Consider the following 15138-nt stretch of genomic DNA (forward strand, 5'->3'; position numbering starts at 1 on the left):
AAGACTTTGTTCTCAAAGCAATTTATTATATCTAGTCAGTCTAAACAGCATGATTTGATAAAAGTTGGTGTATTCACTATGTATAAATAAAGTTACTAGATTTGATAAGGATTCCTTATTGACAGGTTGTGGGTAGCGCTTGCGTGCCATTGATAGATATAATTTAAAGAATTGGACTGTAATTTAATATTACCATTAATTGTTTATACTAGTGTATTGCAACAGAAGAGATGATTTAAGTGATTTATAATGGTTTTGATAAGAGGATCCTGACATGACAATTTTTCAGCAATGCAAGCTCATTTGTTAACATCCAAAAAAGAATTAAGTAAATAACTGTATGTTAATATTTGTCATTGTTTTTTGTCTTTACAGCGGGCAGTGTGATGCATTTCTTTGGTAAGACATACATCTAAATTGGACATAACAGAAACAATATTGATTAATTAATAATAATATGATGTATTTTAATGAATAACATACATTTTGTCTTAAGAGTAAATCTACTGATTATTTGCAGACTAATATGTTATTTACTGAATAAAATGTTGTTGTTTACTGTACAACCATACCATGCAAGCATTCACCTACTGAGATTTCTACCTGAATGCGCGTGCAAGCACACCGTATAAAAGGTGCCTCGCGAGCAGGATAACAACTGAGAAGGTAAACGAGAGAAAATAAAGAAATAAAGTATTATATCGAAGATGGACTCACCACTCCCTGTCCCTCGTGCCCTGGTTTAATCGCGGGTGCTGATCCCCACCGCCTCTGCTTTGAGTGTCTGGGGCCTGACCGCGCTGCGGACGGCCTGACCCAGTCTCCGGCCTGCAATGCCTGCCGCATGCTCTCACGGCTCAGCCGGCGGCATCGTCTGGAGCATTTTCAGACATATTATGTCCGGAGGTGGTGGAAATGGAGGAACAGGATGTCGCGGGAGAAGTGCCATTCGTGTTCGTCATTCCAGCCGGTCGGGCGGCCCGGTCGCCGAGGAGGAAGACGACAAGGGCGCCTCTGGAGGGTCCACTACACAGGTCTGCATGTCAGGACTTCCCTGCGGTGATGACCATGGCGGCAGAGCATGTAGGCCTACCGCTCCCCAGAGTCCTGCACAGGTCTGATTTTCAAGACCCGCTCCCGCCCCGCACCCGCGACGTGCAATACCGAACCCGCCCCGCTACCCGCACACATTACCAATTAGTTCCGCAACCCGACCCGACCCGTCGGCACAGGATCCGCAACCCGACCCGAACCCGCATATATGAGCAGTGAAAACGTGCAATTATTAACACACGCAGTATATATTTATCTCAAAAAGCGTGGGATGTTGGTTATTTTCTCCATCTAGGAGGACACCAAAAGCCTCCCAGACGTTGGATTTCGCTCTTGAGGAAGTGTTGGAAAATGCTGTATTCTCCGCTAGAGAGCTTCACCTCAGCCATTCAGAATGTGGCGCGCTGAGAAGCAGATTGATGCGCTGCAGAGGTTATGATTATGCACGGTCCCGCGGGGGAGAGGTCTGAGGATTTAAACATTAAACTAAATGATTATTATTTAAATATATTTATTATGCAACATCCGCGACCCGACCCGCATCATCTTTGTTTTACCCTGAACCGAACCCGGAAAAAAGTGTTTGAAAAAATACCACCCGCGAATCACCTTTTTTGCGAGTACCCGACCCGATGCAGGACTCTGCCGCTCCCCCCGCAACTTCCACCGAGGCCGATAAGCCACCTTTATCAGGGGTTCTACGGCCCGGTGCGTCCGGCGCAGCCGGCCTTCGTTTCGCTCCCGTTGCCAGATATCTTGCAGTGTGTGGAGGCAATGTGGCGGCAGCCACTTAGAATGAAGGCTCCAGTGGCAGGTATGTGTTAGAAAGTAAAATCAATATTTGATGATATAAGATCAATTAAACACCAGTACTTTTATAACTGTTTTATTGTGAAAATACTTCCGGTTAGCTTACGCCTGTGGTTAAAGTTTATTTTGAAAAGCTATTCCGGAAGGGATCTCCGAAATACCAACAGTAGCTTGACTTCAGGTTTTAGGGAAAAGTAACAATTGCAGCCGTTAAAATGTATTAAATGAAAAGTCATGAAAGAGATAAGGAGGAGAAAAGGCGTGTTTAGTTATGTATTGAATGTACAATGTCAAAAATCTTCTGTTATGTGCGATATCGGACATTGGTGAAAGGAGGGCGGAAGATTACGCCACAGCCGCCATTGAAGAGGAGGAGCCAAATGAGATATATAGTCAGGGGACGAAGCCTTGTAGGACCTCTTCTGCTCGGCCGACACAACAGAGAGGGAGCTTTTCTCTTCCCTCTCTCTGAACCATCTTCTGCTTGTAACATTACCGCGCCATTTTAATTAAAGTACCCATTTGAACCTTCTCAGAGACTCGATTAGTCTCCTTTTTTAAGGCTTCTCTCCTGGACGCGAGAATAACGAACAAAGCTATCATATGTTAGGAATCCTAAGGGTACAGGGCCGCTTGGACACAGAGTGTCCCGGCGTGCCCCCCCTTGATGAGAGCCTGACAGCCCATCTGCTTCCTCAGGCAGCCGGTTGGGCCGAGGGGAAAAAACCTCTGTCCCCGGTGTCTCGGGAACGAGATGTCCTGGAATATTTGGATAAAACATTCCGGCTCGAAACGCAGATGGCGGCGGCTAATCATCTTGTGTGTTGGGTGTCTCGATGTATGTTGTCTTGATCACCCCTCAGCCGGACACCCCCGCCCTCCCGCCTCAGAACGGGAAAAATTATTCAGACCGCTGCATTGGTCAGATGAACAATCTGATCCACGGTGTGGCCGCCGCAGCTGGACGCGTGATGCCCCTGGCCACAGTGGCGTCACATCACGTGTGGTTGGGACTCACCGCGCTGTCCAGGAAGGATCGAGAGGATGGAATGGCTCCAGCTGTGTATTAACAAAGTGGACAGGACACTGAAACAGGATTACTCACTCCAGTTTTGCAGTGTCCCTCCTCCATTCAAAGACATAAGGGAGGCAAAGCTATCTTCCCGGGAGGGGATAGGTTTCCTCTTGGCAGAGATTCAGGCCCTGATGCAAAAACAGGCAGTATCTGTTGTGCACCCTCGGCACAGAGAACAGGGTCTTTATTCCACGTACTTCCTGGTTCCCAAGAAGACGGGAGAATTCAGACCCATTCTAGATCTCCGCAGCCTGAATCAGCACATTGCCTGCAAACAAATTCCATATGTTAACTGTAAAACAGTTATTGGGCCTAGTGCAGCCGGTCAATTGGTTCACAACCATCGACCTGAAGGACGCTTACTTAAGTATTTGCGTTTTGCCTTCCAGGGGATAGCCTACGAGTACAGCAGACTGCCGTTCGGCTACTCCCTGTCCCCACGCACGTTCAGCAAATGTGTGGCCACAGCGCTGCAGCCGCTGTGCGACCATGGCATGAGGGTTTTCTTTTATCTGGACGACCTCATAGTCATGGCCAGGTCCAGGGAATGGGCAATGTTTCATACAGCCCAATTGATCCTACACCTAGCCAAGTTGGGTTTTGCAGTCAATTGGAAGAAGAGCACTCCCATACCTCACCAACAGGTACAGTATCTGGGGATGGTGCTCGATGCAGGCAGGCTACGCGCCACCCTGTCAGAGAGCAGACAGGCATCCCTGCTTCGGGCAGTTTGCAGACTGCGACAGGGGGCAACGGTGACGGCTTTGACCATCATGCAGACTCTGGGTCTCATGGCGGCTGCTCACGTTGTGGTGCCGCTGGGGCTGCTATATATGCGCCACCTGCAGAGGTGGTTTACCGGCCTTCGTTTAGATCCCAAGAGGCACAAGCCACGTCTGGTGACCATCCCCCCTCAGTGGGGGGCAACCTCCGGTTAACTGGGGTTCCCGGAGCATCTCCGGAGGGGAACTCCACTGGGGCGAGTGACCTCCTACGTCAGGTTGTTCACAGACGCATCCGTGACAGGATGGGGGGGTACCTGCCTAGAGAGAGCTATAGGTGGTTGCTGGTGACAGAGACGCGGCATAGCAACCTTCTAGAGTTGCAGGCAGTAGTGTTGGTCCTCCAGCATTTCAAAGCCTTTATACAGGGCAAACATGTGCTGGTGAGGAGTGACAACTGTACCACAGTGGCGTACATCAACAGGCAGGGCGGAGTCCGCTCCGCCACTTTGTTGACCACAGTGGAGAAACTGTGGTTATGGGCTTCAGAGATTGTATTGTCTCTGAGAGCCCTCCACGTCCCGGGACTGGATAACAGGGGGACCGACCTCACGTCAAGAGGTGGGTCCCTGCCAGGCGAGTGGGTGCTTCACCCGGAGGTGGTGAAGCAGATCTGGGCCCAGTTCGGGAGAGCGGAGTTGGACCTGTTCGCCAGCCGGCGCAACAGCCAATGTACCCTGTGGTTTTCCATGGCTCAGCGGGACAGTCCGCAAGTTAGAAACCGCAGCAGCAACTGGTTGCGGGGTAGTATGGAATTTAACCGCAGCTATAGCCTCATCCCTAGCAACCTTGTGGGCAGTATGGAGTTCAACCGCAGCTATAACCTCCTCCCTAGCAACCTTGTGGGCAGGAGCTGCAAGGGCAACCGGCCTGGGAACCTGGCCATCTTGGAGTCCCTTGGTTTTTGCATTAAGTTCCGGGCATTCATTTTTCCAGTGACCATTACCCAAACAAAAGTTGCAAGTATTTAGATCTACTTTATCCCTCCAGCCATGCACGGACCTTTGCTCCGACCTTAACACTTCACCCACTTTACCTCTGGGGTCACCAGACCAGTTATTTATGCTCCCCCAGTCAAATCTCACCCCTGAATGAATCTTGTGTGTTAAAGTGTATTCGTTAGCTAACACCCCAGCGTCTGTTACATTTTTAATCTTATGCTCATTCAGGTACGTTGCAACGCGTTCTGGAAGGATATCTTTGAATTGTTCAAGAATGAACAGTTCCCTCAAATCATTAAGATTTACTACTTCGGAAGCCGTGACCCATCGATTACATTTCATCGTCAACTCCCGAACAAGTTCAATCAACATCACACTCTGTGGGATGTATTCCAAAAAAAAGTCCTTCTGACTTCCTTAGCTTCCTGAACAACACACTCTCACTCCCTAAGCGTCCAGGAGCGATGCTTGGTCAGGGTCCCGTGGCGTCCAGCTGTGACGGGCCGAGGCTCCTTCGGCTTCATAAACGGACACAAAGAGCTTTCAACTGATTGCAATGTATTCCCATCGGCGGCGGTATTTGACGCTTAGGGAAGCAACGCATCCATTTATGTCGGCAGCTCTTAAAGGCAATGTGAGCGTCCATTCCCATTGGATAACAGAGAATTGTACACCCTGAAGTAAGTATTCTCCTTACAGTCGATTGATTTGACAGTGATATCTCCACTACTCATCAACTCAAAAACACCAATTACCTTTGTTAATTAAACGACATTGATAGGTTTAAATTGTGTACAATGCTTTTGTGTTTTTCCCCTTCAATTCTGAGAAACAACTTTTCTATTTTTTATCATAACTTTTTCTTTATCATCTTTTTAACAGATGGCTATGGTTGGATGGACTGTAAGAAAGCATTTGAACTACTCTGACCTGATTTGATTTCAATGTTAATATTATTATATAACGTACATAGAGCATTCTTTTTAATTAGTAAATAAATGTAAACAAAAACTAAAAAAACTGAGCAGAAAAACTCTGTGGGATGTATTTCAAAAATAAATTAACAGCTGTTTTGTAATTTGTGAAATAACTTTATCTTTATCATTTTTTCCTTTTAAACAGATGGACAAAGTAAGATATAAACATATGCATTTTTCTGACATGACACTATTACCTTATAATAGTAGAAACAATAGTTAATGTTTTGTAAAACAAAAACTGAAGGTGGAGGGAGATTCATGCTTGACTTTTTCAAAGTTAATTAACAGCTGTTTTGAATTTGTATAATAACTTCATCATCTTTTCCTTTTTAACAGTATCATCAAAAAAACCAAAATGTAAGATTTAAATGCACATCTGCACTGGTCTGACATGATAGATAATTATTTCCTTTTCATTATTATGATTATCAACCGCTGTCGTTGTACAACATGAATCAATTCTCAATCATGATTATTCCTTTAACATTTTGCTAAAAAACGAACTAGAAACACTAGTTCATTTTTTGTATTACAAAAAATGAAGGTGGAGGGAGATGCATGCTTGACTATTTTAAAGTTAATTAACAGCTGTATTTAATTTTTATAATAACTTTATCTTTATCAAATTTTTCCTTTTTAACAGTATCATCAATTCAACCAAGAGGTAAGATTTAAATGCACATCTGCACTGCTCTGACATTATAGATACCTTATTTACTTATAATTAGTATAATTATAAACAGCTGTCATTGAATAAAATGAATCAAGTCTCAATTAAAAAGCGAACTAGAAACACTAATGAATGTTTTTTAATAAAAAAAACTGAAGGTGGATTGGGATGCATGCTTAACTATTTCAAAATTAATGAATAGCTCCATTGAATTTGTATAATAACTTCACCTTTATCATCTTTTCCTTTTTAACAGGCTGTAGATAGCGAGAAAATATATAAGTGCACATCTTTACTGATCCGACATGATAAATACACAATAACCTTATAATTATAAACAGCTGTCGTTGTATAACATTAATCAATTCTAATAGAAACACTAGTTCATGTTTTGTATTACAAAAACTAAAGGTGGAAGGGGGGTCTATTTCAAAGTTAATCAACATCTGTGTTGAATTTGTATAATTACTATCTTTATTACCTTTTTATTTTAACAGGCTTTGCTCCGGGAGGTAAGATATAAGTACGCATCTGCACTTTTCTGACATGATAGATCATTATTTCCTTATAATTGTTGTAATTATAAACAGCTTTTATAGTATAACATGCATCAACTCTCATTCATGATTATTTCTTTAACATTATGTTAAAAACCTAACTAGAAACAGATCTAACACATTTGGTTAAACACAAGCCCAGAATGAGACGATTTTCTCAGAATGTATGCTGTTTACAGTATATGTTCTTTTATGTCAGCTTCACACAGGCTGGACAATGTGTTCATTCAGTGGTTTGTTTTGAGGCTGATGTTGGGTGTCAGATTAAGGGTGTCAATAAACCTACTTTTCTCTTCAATTAACACAATATCCTTAAAATTGTGTAACATTGATTTGTAACTGAATTTGTTTAAATTGATCTTATTGAGATATTGATTAATTAGTTATCCTAGATATTGAAGATCTTGAAGAGGAATGTTTGTTCTGCCATGCAAACAGCTAACAGTTGAGTTTCTCAAATATATAAATCATGGTAGAATTTATATGAAAACATTACTTATTTAAAACAAATTGTAAGCTCATTATATTTGTATTTGCTTAAATTAAATGTTCTTGAAATCCTGTGAGACTGAGAAAAACATGTCAAATCTGAAAATGATTCTGAAAAATGAAATATAAACTCCTGCATTTGCATCATTAAACAAAGAGTGAAGAAAGACAACACATACTTATAGGAGGATATATCAAACAAATGAATGACCACTTCTACGCACCTTTACCCAGGGGAAAAAACATTTTTTTTGGGAAATCAGACATGGAATGTTGTAAAAGGTTGTCCACCAGAAATGATATCTAGGACCAGGGACGTGCACAGACATTTTGGGAGGCGGGTGCTCAAGTGAGAAAAAGGGCACTTCCCATAATCATTTATTAAAAAAATGTTTTAAAACAAAAAGTTAATTATCATTGCACATCTCTGACTTACTGACCATTTTATTTTAATAACCTCACAATCACGCAATTGTTTAATACTCAACAGAATTCTACAAAAGAATCAGCTAACACAGAGACAATGGTCTTCTTTAGTATTCACAATGCACAAGAGCAGACAACAAACTAGTCAAATTAATAGTTGAGTCAATATCACCATACGGTGCATTTGAGACTTCCCCATTTCCCCAAAAGAAATCTGAGATTTTCCATTGAACTTCATATTCATTGTATTAAGTATACGTTATGCTTTTAGAAATGGATGTTCGTCAAGCTCCCACACTTTTTATAAATGAACTGCAAGTACATGGAAATAGCAAAATGTATCCACCCTGTCATGGACAGAATTCAAAGATGTAATACATTGTAATTACATAGTGATTATAAATGTGCATTTTCAGAAAGCTATAGTCCCTTTCTCTAATAGGCAAATCAATTTTACCATTGTCCACCCTGTCAGCAAGCCTTCCATGACAGGGTGGACATGGTACAAATAGTTTGCCATAATTTCATTATTATCCAAATACTTTTTCCATTAACTGAAATATATTGTTGAGAAAGGGACTATAGCTTTCTGAAAATGTACATTTTATATTATTTATGGAAGGCTTGCTGACAGGGTGGACAATGACAGGGTGGACATTTTTGGCTAATATTAGCATTTAATGAGCACATGATGGACCTTCAGTTAGCAACATGATTCAGTTAGCAAGGTGACTGTGTACTGTTTAACAAATATATTTCGAATTTTTGAAAGGTTTTTATATTAATTGACATTTTACTATGACAGAATGGACATGTTAAGCTTGACAACATCCAACTACACACAATATGATTAACATTTCGAAATATAAGTTAAAAAACGTACTTTGCAACTAGCCAATGTCTCAGCCTCCATTGAGGAAAGACAACATGGTGGTAGCAGTGGCGAGCCGTCAGGGCCCTCTAGGCCCTCTGTGAGGGCCTAAGTTATTCTACAAAATAATATTTAAAAACATTACAAAAAATAAAATATTTTTTAAAATATTTTGTATTAGTTTTACCAAATTAACTTGATTTAATTGTATTTAAAATAACATTTCCAAAGAAATAAATCCTTCGAATCTGCCTATTCAGTTTATGTTGGAATGTGAAGGGTTAAATTAAAGAAGCTCGTCTCTGCGAGTTACTGTGAAGAGAGGAGCTGTTGGACGTCCAGGCGATCCAGCTATGAATTCACAGAGGGCCCAGCTATAGAGTGGCGAAGTCACGCCCACTTAACTGAACGAGAGAGTAATGTCAAATGACAGTACAATTGACTAATATCTTCCCTCTAAATGGGTGGGTGTTATTATCGCAGACTTTATGACAAGTTCCGCCCGCTGTGAAACTTTTCTTGTTTCCATAGCAACAACAACTTCCTGTCAACAGCGTTAACTCGCCTTTAAAATAAAAGCATGCCAAATTACACTTAAGACATACAACTGCAACGAAAGTAACAAACACAATGCAATATCCTTTTCAATTTCAAAGAACAGAAATAAGGTTATTTACAGGTGTTGTTTTGTGTTGTAGAGGGTCGCTTTCATTGATGCGTTTTGCACCCCGGGACGTTGTTTTGATATTCCGCTGAAGTATACGCTGTGACGTAATAACTCGAGGGAAGGGTTGGGGGTCAGAGGGGCCTGGGTATAAAAGTCACGGCTCGCCACTGGGTGGTAGTGATGTCACTGAAAACATTAGAGGATTTTTTATGGTACATATTGCATACATTCACAGTCAATATTTCTTCAGTATGTATGATAGCTGTCCAACAGAAGTTAAATCAATTTCTCACTTATTCTGACAATGTACTTAACCCAATAAAATGACCTAATAAAAAGGAGTTGTTCAGTAATAGTGAAGTCACGTTGTAATAACAATAACTCATCTCTCTCGTTCAGATTAATATTGTCGGGTTTTTTGAGTGTTCTTTTTCTGCTTTGCCAAACGCCACTGTGTTAAGTGTCCTATTAGAGTTGCCGTATGTAGTTGTCAAATATGGCGGACCATCTCGCACATGCGCACTGCAGATAGGGCAGGGCTGCAGATCGGGTAGTGACAGCCATACTAGCCTGTATACATGCTTATTGCACAGCTAGCATTAGCTTTATTTACCTTGTTTACACTTACGGCCCGTCTACACTACAGGCATAAAAAAATGCTTTCAACGCTTCGCCCATTCACTTGAATGGGGTGACGTAGAAGATTTTTAATCTTCGCCGAACTGCATTGTGGGGAGCATGGCATGGCTTTGCAAGCATCACGAGCATATATCGGCATCAAAAGTTGAACAATGTTCAACTTTTGAGGCTCGATGCTTGGCATCAGCCAATCAAATCCCGTTTATGCAAATCCCGCCAGTGCAAGCGCAAGCCAATCAAACCGCGTACAAGCTGGGAGAGCCAGACCGCAGTTTATTTCCTCATATTCCAAACAACATATTACGGTAGCAAATCACCCGGTTCTTTACGACCAGAACTATTTACCGGGATACAAACCGGAGGAACCAGGCATGGAGGGATGTGGCAGAGACAGTGGGTGAAACTGGTAGGTTTTTCGCCTGTTTGGAGAGTTTATATCCAGTTTACTTCGTTTTAACATTTGCTTTGTATGTCGGGGGCGGGAGATTCATGTGATTGGTTGTTGGTCGCGTTGCTCGCAAAAAATCGCCAAGCTTCAGACACGCCCAGCTTCAAGATTTTTTGATGCCTGTAGTGTAGACGGGCCGTTAGCGGTCCCATGTGTTAATCTGTGTATTTTACACTTGCATATATGAGATCATTAAGTGCCTTGTAACTTATTTTGTTATAGTTTCACTCCGTTTGAATGTCAGTGTACTGCAAATAAGTCAATAAAGGAGCATGGCTGCTCATTCCCTGCCTCTCAAAAGAGTTTGGCTAGCTGTTTAATCTATGTTCACACTGAGACAGTAATTAGACCCTCCAGAAAAACGTGATTCTGCGATCGCAGAATTTACCGCATAATCAGCAAAATGGCGCAGATTTTTAAAAGGCCGCATATTTATCGAAAGGCCACATAATCCCCTTATTTTTCCACACAAAGTTGAGAAGAAGAAAAAGTTAACTCGTCTTGACGTGACGTCATCAGCTCGCGCATCACAGAATGTAAACAACACTGTATAGAGTGAACGTGTGGAGCTCACACGATAGAGAAAACACCAAGATGAAAAAATCTAATCCATCTCATTTACTGACGAACATTTCTAATAAAGAGCGGGCAAAAAGTGGGGGGAAACTATTCTGCACCCCGTGCAACTGTGTGTTGGAGCATACGTCTTAGAGAAAATCGACGGTGACGACCCACTTTGATTCATTCAAACATTCGAAAATGCTTTCTGCTGCTGCGGACAAGAAAGCCAAACGACTCACGTTCACGGAGGCATCAACCTCCAAAACCCTTTCGAGGGCTACAATAAACTAAGTGAGTAGCCTACAAGATTGAAGCTGGTCAGATAACGAACAAGTAAATGAAAACAGAATGAGGCGGAGAATTGTGTGTGTGTGTGGGGGGGGTGTGTGTGTGTGTGTGTGTGTGTGAGATTAAAATAGCCCAATTGCTTTTACAATAAATAAACATTGAATGTGTTTAATTCAATAGTAAAAGGGGTTTAACGTTAATGGCAGGTTGTGTGTGAGAGAGAATAAATAAGACAGCCCAATATTCTTAAAAATTGTTATTCTTTTTCCCCGCATATTTAGCATATTTCGCAACTTTCCGCATATTTCGCAACTTCCCGCAATTTCACCGCATAAAATCACATAAAAACCCCGCATGTTTAATCGCATAATCAAGGCTTTTAGCCCGCATAATCAAGGATTTTTGCCCGCGTTTTTCTGGAGGGTCTAAGTAATAGAGAGAACAGTACACCTATTGTTTAAGTACATACAAGCAGGTTACATAGTATGATCACAAATGCATACAATCTGTTTTTATTAAAATGTACCTAGGCTGCATATGTGTTCTCAGCCTTGGAGAAACTTGACATGTTTTGGTATGTGTCCGAACCTCTCTTTAGTGGTTCATTAATAAAAACAGATATTTCAACGTGAGCCTACTTTGTTCATGTACTGTTGAGGTTACTTTCAGTAGTTGTGTGCTATAATGTATTTACAAAGTGTGAAGAGGAGGCAACTTTAGAATAGGGAACCTGTTCAGGTCAATTAGAGTCAAACTACTAGCTTATTGGTTATGAACAAGACTTCACTTTAAAATAGGGAACATGTTCTTTGATATACCTAATTATGGGTTATTTAGACACAATTAACACTTATAGTTTCATGTCTTGTTACATAAGAATAGCTCATATTTGTTAAGTGTTATTATGGGGGAATTACTATTCTACTACTGCCTTATTAGGCCCATATTGAGCAGAGCATATTAAGACCAAAACTCATGTACAACAACTTCCTTACTTGCAATAAATAAGCACTTATTAGAGGGTTATTGAGGAAAAACTCTCAACTAATGGCTTATTATTTGTAGAATATGGTCATGTTGAATAAGGCATTAATAAGTGTTTTATAATGACTAATAAAGAGCCATTATACTGCTAATACTTATGTATATTATTTCGTTTTTATTAAAAAGAAATTGTGATGGTTATGCTTGATAACTTTTAGTTCACAATTCAATGAATTGTATTTGTATTTGCACTCCTTCTGTCCGTTATTCTTACTGAAAATGTTAAATTACACATTCACATCTGACTGAAGATTGGCACCATTTATTTGTGACGTTGCAAACTCTGCGGTACAAGGCACATTACATTACATCACATGTCATTTGTTAGACGCTTTTATCCAAAGTGACTTACATACATTCATACAATCCCCAGAAGCAATTTGGGGTGAAGTGTCTTCCCCAGGGACACAACCACGTGCTGACTGCAGTGGGACTCAAACTTGCTATCCCCTTATTCGAAGTCCAGCACACTATCCACTGAGCTACAGCCTCCCTTCACAAGTATTGTGAAGCTCATAAAGTGAGGCAAATGCATTTGATCAGCTGGCTTTTTTTTTGCCAAACTTTATAGGCCTGACAATAATCACACTGTCTCTGAGGTGCAACGTAAAACACAAAACAACATAAAAATTAAGTTCCCGTTAGATTACAAAAATATCCAGTGAATCTTAGTGAATGTCTTTTCCTTTCCCTCTTGGATGTTCTTCTGGACCCTCGGAGAAAGAGAAAATGGTGAAGCAGTCCTGTCCTTTCCTAACAGAAATATCAAAAAACATATTGCAGAGCAAGTGTGTTATTTAAGAAAGAGGTGTGTTTGTTTGTTCAGGGGCTATAAATATAATGATTTTTTTTATTTGAATGTGTTTTTTAAATCCAACAGTGCACTACAAAGATAATCAGGTTATGAATAAACCGTTTTAAATTCATCAACATTGAAATAAATGCATTATTAAAATAATATTTAACTGTTATCAAAACTTAGTGCAACTGTAGAAGCTTGCTATTTCGGTTGTCTCACTGAAAGTATCACTTTTAACATGTTTTTTACAGTCAACTTGCAGAGACAAAGGGTCACAGTTCTCGCTATGTTAACCAGTAAACCCCGCGGCCGGGGACAAAACGCAACATCTTGCAAGAAACAGCGTCTGAGGGCTTCCTAATATTTAAACTATGAATGTGTCATACCCACTTAACGGGAAGAAACTCAGCTATCAGACACAGTGTGCGAAAAAGTACACGTCCCACCGTCCGGGACGTGTTATTTACAATATCCGACAAGTAGATATTTCAATTGACTTGTCCGGCGGACAAGTGACGTTTTTCGCCCTGATTTATTGATAAATTCAGTTTACAGAAGCCGCAGAACTCATTCGCAAATTGTCAGTGTCCGCCATTGTTTGTTTAGAAATGTTAGTTTCGGTTCTGCTTGTCGATTCCTAAGGGAATGCATCTCGCCGCTTTCTGTACAGTTAGGGCGGGGCGGGGCAGCGCTGGAAGTGTAGCACAGTGGCAGGGTTGGGAAGCAAAACTCTGTTCCGAGTAGGAACAAATAACAATTGTCCGGTACCGGGATTAATAAGAGTTGTGGGGACAGGAGGCGAGGCCGAGCCCCGCGGACCACAGCTCTCTCTCTCTCTATTCTCCGGATCAGCTGTTCGCTGCATGGTGCAGCTCAGCGTCTCTCTCTCTTTCTACACACAGCAGATCCGCTGCCCGTTTAACAGCCTCATCTTTTTCAAACTTTCTTATGTTCTTTCTCTAATACGTAATGAAGGTTATTAAGCGTTTTAGCTCCTGTGTTGTTAATATTGACCGCCATTTCCTTTATGAAGTGAAGCAGCCTCCCTGTGTCCTCGCGCTGTCCTCACATCCCCGGACCCCCAGACTCGGAGGAGCACAGGGATGTCAGTATTGTTTATGAAGCAGGGTATATAAAGTACATTATTGAAATGAAAATACTATTTATTTACTTTTACAAACAGTGAGCAGCTGGGCAGCTGCAGCATGTAATACACATGCGTAAGGACATGTGTAAGCGTGCAAGCGTCTTTGAGTTGTAGAAAAGCGCTGGGCCTTATTATTAGGCTACTAATAAGTAGCCTAATAATTAATTATTACTTATTATTATAAGCTATTATTATTAGCCTATTATCATTATATTTAAGGCCTAGCGCTTTTCTACATAGGCAGGTATCAGGCAGGTTGCAGTGTAACATCAGAGGAGACTGGGCCAATTGTACATTCTCAAACTGCACCACTTAGAACTAACTAAATAATGAAGAGATTATTTTTATATAATTGTATTCAATAACCATAAGAAATTAAACAGTATGAAGTGATTTGTAAATAGGAATACAGATTTGACTTAATGTTTTCATAAATATATTTTTCTCCCACTTTATCATGGGACTTATTTTTACCCTCTCAAAGAACCGAAAATAACCAGAATCGAAAAGCAGAACCGGAATCGTTCGAATCCAAACGATACCCAACCCTATGTGTGAAAATGTAAAATACGATGGCGAAGAAGAAGATTCCAGTGGCCCCAATTTTTGTCCATTCTGGACAAGTGAAAAATGTATTCGGACAAGTAAATTGCCAAACTCACTTGTCCATGGACAAGTACTCTCTAAAAACTTTTTCTCACACTGAGACAATATTAACAGTTTTTAGCTAAACAAAACAAAAGGGTAATAACAAAGGCTCTGAATTAGCCCTGAGCGAAGGAATGCTAACGCACTTAGCACAGAACTCAAGGTAAAATACCCTTATTACTTATCGGATCTGCACAAAAAAGATATCGATTAGCAAACTGAGATTACACAGATTCCAGACAT

General features: G+C 41.0%; 1 protein-coding gene across 1 annotated transcript in view; it reads left to right on the top strand.

Annotated features, from left to right (window-relative positions):
* Nucleotides 1-5932: 5932 nt before the first annotated feature.
* The window catches only part of LOC307038996 (uncharacterized protein), a 37331-nt gene continuing 28125 nt past the window's right edge, over nt 5933-15138 (top strand). The window contains exons 1-3 of the mRNA XM_079680706.1: nt 5933-5998; nt 6285-6305; nt 6809-6823. The gene's annotated coding sequence lies outside the window, so the exon portion shown is untranslated. The remainder of the gene's footprint in view (nt 5999-6284; nt 6306-6808; nt 6824-15138) is intronic.

This window comes from Notothenia rossii (genome assembly GCF_949606895.1).
Source record: "Notothenia rossii genome assembly, chromosome: 5".
NCBI lineage: Eukaryota > Metazoa > Chordata > Actinopteri > Perciformes > Nototheniidae > Notothenia > Notothenia rossii.